This window comes from Primulina eburnea, chromosome 15 (assembly GCF_022965805.1).
Source record: "Primulina eburnea isolate SZY01 chromosome 15, ASM2296580v1, whole genome shotgun sequence".
NCBI classification, from domain to species: domain Eukaryota; kingdom Viridiplantae; phylum Streptophyta; class Magnoliopsida; order Lamiales; family Gesneriaceae; genus Primulina; species Primulina eburnea.
Window position 1 is genome coordinate 23,136,170 of NC_133115.1, and position 8,541 is coordinate 23,144,710.

Consider the following 8,541-nt stretch of genomic DNA (forward strand, 5'->3'; position numbering starts at 1 on the left):
GGCCCTTTTTCCTGCAACTTCATCACGCCCAAGTGAGATGTGATAAAATGCAAATATTTACTCTAAAATGAACAGAATGTGACTGAAATAAACGATGCACAATGCAAAACACACACAGACTAATGCGATAAAATACGTAAAAACGACACATATCAACCCCCTCATACTAACCTTTTGCTCGCCCTCGAGTAAAATAGGTTAAAGCACGAGATACTAAACAAACTCAACAACCACAAAATTACTCAAACAAGAAACAACTAACACAAGTAAATATCAATGGTGAGTTAACAAATTTTATGCTCATGCCTCAGTGAACTTTCTCACGTAAAAATCATAATCAAGTCAAATCACAAATGAATACTCATTCTCATCTACACATAAATCTTGACACTAATTTGAACGTGTGTGTGTGTGTCATGATGGGTCTAGTCATTCGTATTTCAAATAGATCAATTATCCAATCATGCGAGTCACTCAATTAACACTTCAATACAAGTCTCACTAGCATGCATCCCCGTGTCCATTTATCACTAGCCATTAATTGAACTTTATTCAACTTTTAAGTGCAGATAAGGGTGTCGAAAAGAAGGAAAATAAGCTCAAGTGGCTAAAAGTTGGGAGTACACCGATCATTTTCATTGTGCAATCGTCAAGACTTTTCGTCTGATTTTCCTCGTCTCCTTACATCTCCAACTTTTAGCCTAGGAATTGAATTTCATTCCTTTTATTTCGGCTCCCCCTCACCTTACATCTCCTTCTTCCTTCTCTTTTTCTTTTTTTTTTAAATGCACAATTTTCACACATGTACTCCCTAGGCTAAGAATATAATCCCTTGGATTACAGCTGGTTAGGAGTATGACATTTTAATTCAGTGCATTGGAAAGGAGGTAAATGTAAAGTTCAAGGCAAAACAAATTTTCTCATTCAAGGTCCCAATTAGCGACTTATTTTCACGGGTTTACATGCTAAATCAACTCATAAATGGTGCCTTTCAAGTTAACCACACAAAACTTTCAAATTTCACCATTATTCCTACAAACTTCTAGTCCCCACACATATGTGCTTAAAAAGTTCAAACTTGAGCCAAAATTCATGCTTTAACAATCAAGAGTACCTTTCATGAAATGACCCAATCAATACTTTTGTATACTAACAATCTAACCTCATCATTGGAGCATAAACCATGTCTTCTCACCATAAACGACACTAAACAAAATAAATGCAACGAATAACTAAACCAATTAACTAAACAATCAAAACAATCTATCTACCCCCCCTCATACTAGAGTTGTGCAATGCCCTCAGTGCACAAAACGAAACAAACACTAAAAACCAAAAAAAAAACTCATGAATGCAAATGCAACGACAAAATAAGCAAAAAGAATAAAAAGAAAGGGGAAACAGTAAACTCCCCTGATCAAGAATCGTCGTCGTCATCGTGCTCGGGTGGTGGCACTCCGGCAGCATCCCCCTGCTGAGAATAATCATACTGGAACTGGAATGGGGGAGGAGGTAGCGGAGCCGGTGGAATGGTCGACGGGTCAACGCCCCCGTGCACAAGCAAAGAGCGCATCATGGAGTCAATGTGAGATAAATGGTCTGTGACGTAAGAGTTGAACTGACTCTGATGCGCTTGGAAGGCGATATTTTCATCCATCTTGTCATTCTGAGTTCGCCTGCGGGGTTGTGGTGGGCGGCGGCGTGGGATGGCAGTGCTAGATCCACCGGCGTCCTCCTCCCGAGAGGGAAATTCACTGATTCGCTTAGCTCGTTTCCGCTGGAGGTCTTCGACACAAATAGGCTTCATGGGCTGCAACCACTCCTCATCATCGCGAAATACGACTCCCACTCTAGCGCACAACTCGGAGATAATGGTGGGGAAGAACAGGCCCACATGACTGTTGTGGGCACTCAGTGTGATTTGTGAATTGATAAGTGTGCCCACGTTGATGGCGTATCCCTCGGTCAAGGCATAAAGCAGCACTGCCCGCTCTTTCTGGACCTCGCTCTTATGCGAGACCGGCATCATTCTCCGAGCCACAAATAAATACCAAAGGGCAACTTCGGCTTTCAAATACTTCTCGTCAAAACAACTCGGCGAGCCGCCCAACGGTTTTCATATTGCGCCCGGATGGCACAATGTGGCGAGAATCGTATCATAATTCGGGTTGGCAACAAATGTCTGGAAATGGGAGTCGTCAACCTCCGCTGTCCCTAACAGTGCGTTGATTGTCACCGAGTCATACGGTACATGTTTACCCCTAACAAACACCAAACCATTTCGCCCCTCCGCTGCGTTGGCATAAAATTCGCGAACCACAGAGACTACCGCCGCCTTAGGTTGCTCACCGAATTTGTCCCATCCCCTTCTTTCCAAACCAACAATAATATCCAAGTATCTATCCTCCAACTGTCGCCGGACTCCCCTCTCGGCTATTGGGTTGCGGTGAATTTTGGCATGCTCGTATCGAGCCCTAGCCTCCATACTAACAAAACGTGCCCTGTCAAATGAGGATGAAGAGGAGGAACCGGGGTTACCTTTTTGCTCCTTGGGAGCCATAGAATGTGAAGATGGAGATGATAGGTGACCGGAGAGGGTTATTCCTGCTTCCTACCGAGGATGTCGCCTTGTTGCCGGAGACTACAGTGGATATTGAAAGCCTGCACCACAAAAAAGAACGAACAAAATGAGAGTAGTGAGGGATTTTTGAGAGGGGAATTTGGGGATTAGGGATTTTGAGAGGGGAATTGGGGAAGATTCGTGGAGAATGAAGAAAGGGGAAGGGGATCTGCGCTTTTAAAAGTCTTCGCGCTCGAGCGGTAAAATATTACCGCTCGAGCGCCGAGTACTCGGGAAAAAGTTATTAGAGGCAAATGCTCGCGCTCGAGCGGTAAAATATTACCGCCCGAGCGCCAAGTCTCTGGACTTTTGCATTAGCTTCGCGCTCGAGCGGTAATAAATTACCGCCCGAGCGCCGAGTTCTCGGGAAAATTGACACTTAACTTTTTTTTTTTTTTTCGCAACAATAAAACAAAATATGCTGACACAAAAGAAAAAGAAAATTGAATTAAATGCAAGAGAAAGAAAAGGAAAGTAGTTCTCAATTTATAGTCGAGAGCTTGACTGTCGGTCTGTCTCAGTTCGGCGTGTCTTGGAACCGGGTGATTCCAAGTTGCGGCTCAATCGTGCCACCCATGTAGTGCTTCAGTCGCTGGGCGTTGACCGTAAATGCCCCATCCTTCCCGTCTTTCAATTCTACAGCTCCCGATGGATATACTTTCGAAATCACAAATGGACCAGACCATCGTGATTTCAACTTTCCGGGAAAAAGTCGCAGCTGGGAGTTGTAGAGTAGGACACTTTCACCTTCTTTGAACTCTCTCTCAACGATCCGCTTGTCATGGGCCTTCTTCGTCTTTTCCTTGTAGGTTAGTGCGAGATCATATGCCAGATTTCGGAATTCCTCCAACTGATCTAATTGAAGCAACCGTCGTTCACCTGCATCAGTAAAGTTAAAGTTTAGTGCTTTTTTTGCCCAATATGCGCGATGCTCTAACTCTACAGGTAAGTGACATGCTTTACCAAACAATAATCTGTACGGTGTCGTGCCTATTGGTGTTTTGAAAGCAGTCCTATATGCCCAAAGAGCATCATCTAATCTCACCGACCCATCCTTCCTATTGACACCTACCACTTTTTCCAAAATCCGCTTAATTTCTCGGTTAGACACTTCCACTTGACCACTCGTCTGGGGATGATAAGGGGTAGATATCTTATGTGTGACACCATATTTGCTCAAGAGTTTTTCAAAGAGTTTGTTGCAAAAATGAGTGCCACCATCACTAATGATTGCTCGTGGTGTTCCAAATCGGTTAAAAATGTTTTTCTTTAAAAATTTTAGGACCACTTGAGCATCATTAGTGGCATATGCTTCCGCCTCTACCCACTTAGACACATAATCAACCGCCACCAAGATGTATTTTTTCGTGAAAGAGTTAGGAAATGGTCCCATAAATTCTATCCCCCATACATCGAAAACCTCACACTCAATGATATTATTTAAAGGCATTTCATGACGGTTAGAGATGTTACCTGACCGCTGGCATTTATCACAATGTAGCACATAAGAACGAGCATCTTTAAAGAGGGTTGGCCAATAAAAGCCACATTCAAGTACCTTGGATGCCGTCCTTGTTGGTCCGAAATGACCACCTACCTCACGGTCATGGCAATGGTTGAGGATTTGCCCAAACTCTTCCTCTGCGACACATCTCCGAATCATGGCATCTGCACAAATTCTGAACAAGAAAGGTTCCTTGCAAAAATAATACTTCACGTCCGAAAAGAATTTCTTTCTTTGGTGAAATGTTAAATTTGGGGGGGTGGGGTGAGCCTGTAACAAGAAAATTTGCAAAATTTGCATACCATGGACAATTTTTTACCTCAAACAACTGCTCATCTGGAAACCAATCATTAATCGGATCATTCACACAATCATCACTGATAAATTCCAATCTAGACAAATGATCCGCAACCACATTCTCAACACCCTTCTTATCTTTTATTTCTACATCAAATTCTTGCAATAATAAAATCCACCGAAGTAAGCGTGGCTTTGCATCTTTCTTGGCAAGTAAATATTTAAGGGCAGAGTGATCAGTAAACACAGTTACTTTCGACAAAACAAGGTATGAGTGGAACTTGTCAAGTGCAAACACTACTGCAAGTAACTCTTTTTCAGTGGTGGCATAATTTAATTGTGCTTCATCTAGAGTCCTACTTGCATAGTATATAGTGTGAAATACCTTGTTTAGTCTTTGGCCGAGGACAGCACCAACCGCAGTATCACTAGCATCGCACATGACCTCGAAAGGTAGATCCCAATCTGGTGCCACCAAGACAGGGGCCGTCACCAAGCGCTCCTTCAACTTCTCGTATGCCTGCAAACAATCCGAATTAAAATCAAAGGGTGCATCTTTCATGAGTAAAGAAGATAGAGGTTTTGCAATTTTAGAAAAATCTTTGATAAAACGCCGGTAGAAGCCGGCGTGGCCTAGAAAACTTCTAACTCTCTTTATGGACGCCGGAGGTGGTAAGTTCTTGATAACTTCAACTTTCGCCTTGTCCACCTCTATTCCGTGCCCCGAAATCTTGTGCCCTAGGACAATTCCCTCTTGTACCATGAAGTGGCATTTTTCCCAATTAAGTACCAAATTCTTCTCCTCGCATCTCTTCAACACCACCTTCAAATTCTGCAAACAATCATCAAAAGAAGAGCCAAATATCGAGAAGTCATCCATAAAAATTTCGAGAAACGTTTCTATCATGTCGTGAAATATAGCAGTCATGCATCGCTGAAAAGTGGCCGGCGCATTACACAAACCAAAGGGCATTCGTCTAAAAGCAAAAGTGTCGTAAGGACAAGTGAAAGTGGTCTTCTCTTGGTCCTCCGGCTCAATCATAATTTGGTTGTACCCTGAATACCCATCCAAAAAGCAATAAAATTCATGACCCGCTAACCTTTCAAGCATTTGATCGATAAAGGGAAGGGAAAAGTGATCTTTACGGGTGGCATCATTTAATTTCCTATAATCAATGCACACACGCCATCCCGTAACAGTCCTAGTGGGTATTAATTCATTATTCTCATTTGTAATCACAGTAATCCCACCCTTTTTTGGCACACACTGAACAGGACTTACCCATGCACTATCAGATATAGGATAGATAATACCTGCATCGAGAAGCTTAATTGTTTCCGCCTTTACTACCTCTCGCATCTTTGGATTCAGTCTTCGCTGAGGTTGCACATGAGGTGAGTACTTCTCTTCCATCAAGATCTTGTGCATGCAGACTGATGGATTAATCCCTTTGATATCCGCCACCTTCCACGCAAATGCACCCTTGTGTGCTTTCAATACCTCCAACAGTTTGTCCTCCATCACATCTGTCAAAGCAACAGAAATAATGACAGGTAAAGTGTTATTCTCACCTAAGTATACGTACTTGAGGTGTGGAGGCAACAGCTCAGCTCAAGTGTTGGTGGATCCTCGATTCTTGACCTTTGAGGGGTCAAATCTCTCCGTTCTCCTAGATCCTCCAGTCGCATCCTCATTGGCTTTCTCCATGGATGGTTGGTATTAAAGTGTGCCACTATTTCAGCTCTTTCTTCATCCAACTCCTCCTCTGCCAATTCAGTATTTATAGTGACCTCCAAAGGGTCCCTAAGAGCATCCTGCACATAGTGAGACGCAAGAGAGTCAAAAGTATCAATTCTAAAACAACTATCAGAATGCAGTGTGTGCTTAAGTGCATGAAAAACATCAAAAGTAATCTCATCCTCGCCCACTCTCAGTTTCAACTTCCCCTCTTGCACATCAATCAGTGCCTTGCCAGTTGCAAGGAACGGTCTACCCAAAATCAGAGGCATCTCCGCATCTTCCTCCATGTCAAGCACCACGAAGTCCGCAGGGAAAATGAATTTGTCCACTTTCACTAGCACATCCTCAATCACTCCGCGGGGGTACTTGACAGATCTGTCAGCTAGTTGTAGAGACATCCTCGTCGGCTTTGGTTCTCCCAACCCAATCTTCCTAAACACAGACAATGGCATAAGATTAATACTGGCACCGAGATCACACAATGCTTTATGAAAAACAACATCACCAATCATGCAAGGAATAGAGAAACTCCTTGGGTCTTTCAGTTTCGGTGGGATTTTGTTTTGCACCAAAGCGGAGCAATTCTCGGTTAAGTTGATTGTCATATGATCCTTCAACTTCCTCTTATTAGCTAAGATATCCTTCAAAAATTTTGCATAACTAGACATTTGCATTAGAGCATCGGCAAAGGGAATATTGATATGCAGCTTTTTAAACACCTCGAGAAACTTACCGAATTGTGCATCTAGTTTTGCTTTTTTAAGTGCTGCAGGGAAAGGAGGAGGTATAACCATTTTTGGTTGTGCAGTGGGTGCTAGTGTGGAGTTAGAAGACTTACCTTTAGATGTCGCGGTTTGCTCATCCACTGTTTGAGTTTTCTCCTTTTCCCTTGATTCCAAAACTTTCCCACTTTTCAACTCAATAGCCTTCACTTGCTCTTTTGGATTCGTCTCTGTGTTACTTGGCAAGGTGCCTTGCTCTCTACTTGCTATCATCTTGGCCAACTGTCCAATTTGATTCTCGAGCCCCTTTATTGATGCATCTTGGTTTTGGAGTCGAGTTTCAGTGGATGAAATAAACTTAGACATCATTTGTTCCAAGTTGGACTTTTCTTCTCTAGGAGGATCGGATCTATACATCGGTTGTTTTCCATATTGTTGTCCTCCTTGCGGTCTATTCTGACTGTTTTGACCGCCCCACGAGAAGTTGGGATGTTGCCTCCACCCAGGATTGTATGTGTTCGAATAAGGGTCATTCCTTGGGCGGTTTTGGACTCCCACTTGATTCACCGGTGCCTCATTTTGCACATAGAAGGGATTTCCATCTTGACAGTCTTTCAAATAGTGCTCTCCTCCACACGTTTCACAGAATATCTCTTGAAGACGCATAGCCGTGCCACCCACATTCAAGCCGTCTATTTTCCTGTTTAAAGCGTCAAGTTGTGCAGTAATAGCAGAAAAATCAGTTACCTGGTGAACTCCTGCACTTCTCCGCTGGTTGTTCCTATCAGATTGAGGATGATAGCTGCTAGCAGCCATTTCCTCTAACAATTCATATCCTTCCTCCGCGGTCTTTCTCAACAGGTTTCCACAAGCAGCCACATCTATCATAGTACGGTTAGGAGTAAGCAAACCATAATAAAATGTTTGAACGACTAACCCAAGTGGTAACTCGTGATGTGGGCATCTTCGTAGTAGATCCTTGAAACGCTCCCATGCCTCATATAGAGATTCCTGATCGAATTGAGCAAATGTTGTAATGTCTGCCCGCAGCTTCATGGTTTTTGATGGGGGAAAGTATTTGATAAGAAACGCTTTCGCCATGTCCTCCCAAGTGGTGATTGAACCTACAGGCAAACAATTCAACCATGCTTTAGCTTTATCACGTAAAGAGAAAGGAAATAAACGTAACCTAACAGCATCATCAGAAACTCCATTGAATTTAAAAGTATCGCAAATCTCAAGAAAATCCGCGATGTGCGTGTTTGGGTCATCTACTGTAGTTCCGCCGAATTGGACTGTGTTCTGAATCATCTGGATTATAGCTGGCTTGATTTCAAAGTGATTTGCCCGCACAGTAAGCCTCACAATGCTAGGGCGTGCACCATCCAAAGAAGGATGGGCATACTCTAACATTGGTATGCGGCGTGGCATCTCAATATGCCTTTCTTCACGCTGTTCCTCCTCACGTTCTGGCTCGTGTCTCTCCATAAGTTCTTTAAGCCTCTGTTGTTGTCTTCTCCTGCCGAAGGTTCTTTCAATTTCAGGATCAAACTCAAGCTCTACGTCAAGTGATTTTGGCATGCACTGGAAGAGATATCTGTAATAAAATATGAAGTGTTATCTCACGAGAAAAAAATAATGCTAAAGAAAATAACTA

The 8,541-nt window shown here is 43.0% G+C and overlaps 1 non-coding gene across 1 annotated transcript; it reads left to right on the forward strand.

Annotated features, from left to right (window-relative positions):
* Positions 1–7,830: 7,830 nt before the first annotated feature.
* Positions 7,831–7,936, forward strand: LOC140815806 (small nucleolar RNA R71). The gene has a single exon (XR_012114450.1). It is a non-coding gene; the product is annotated as a small nucleolar RNA R71 (small nucleolar RNA).
* Positions 7,937–8,541: the final 605 nt, after the last annotated feature.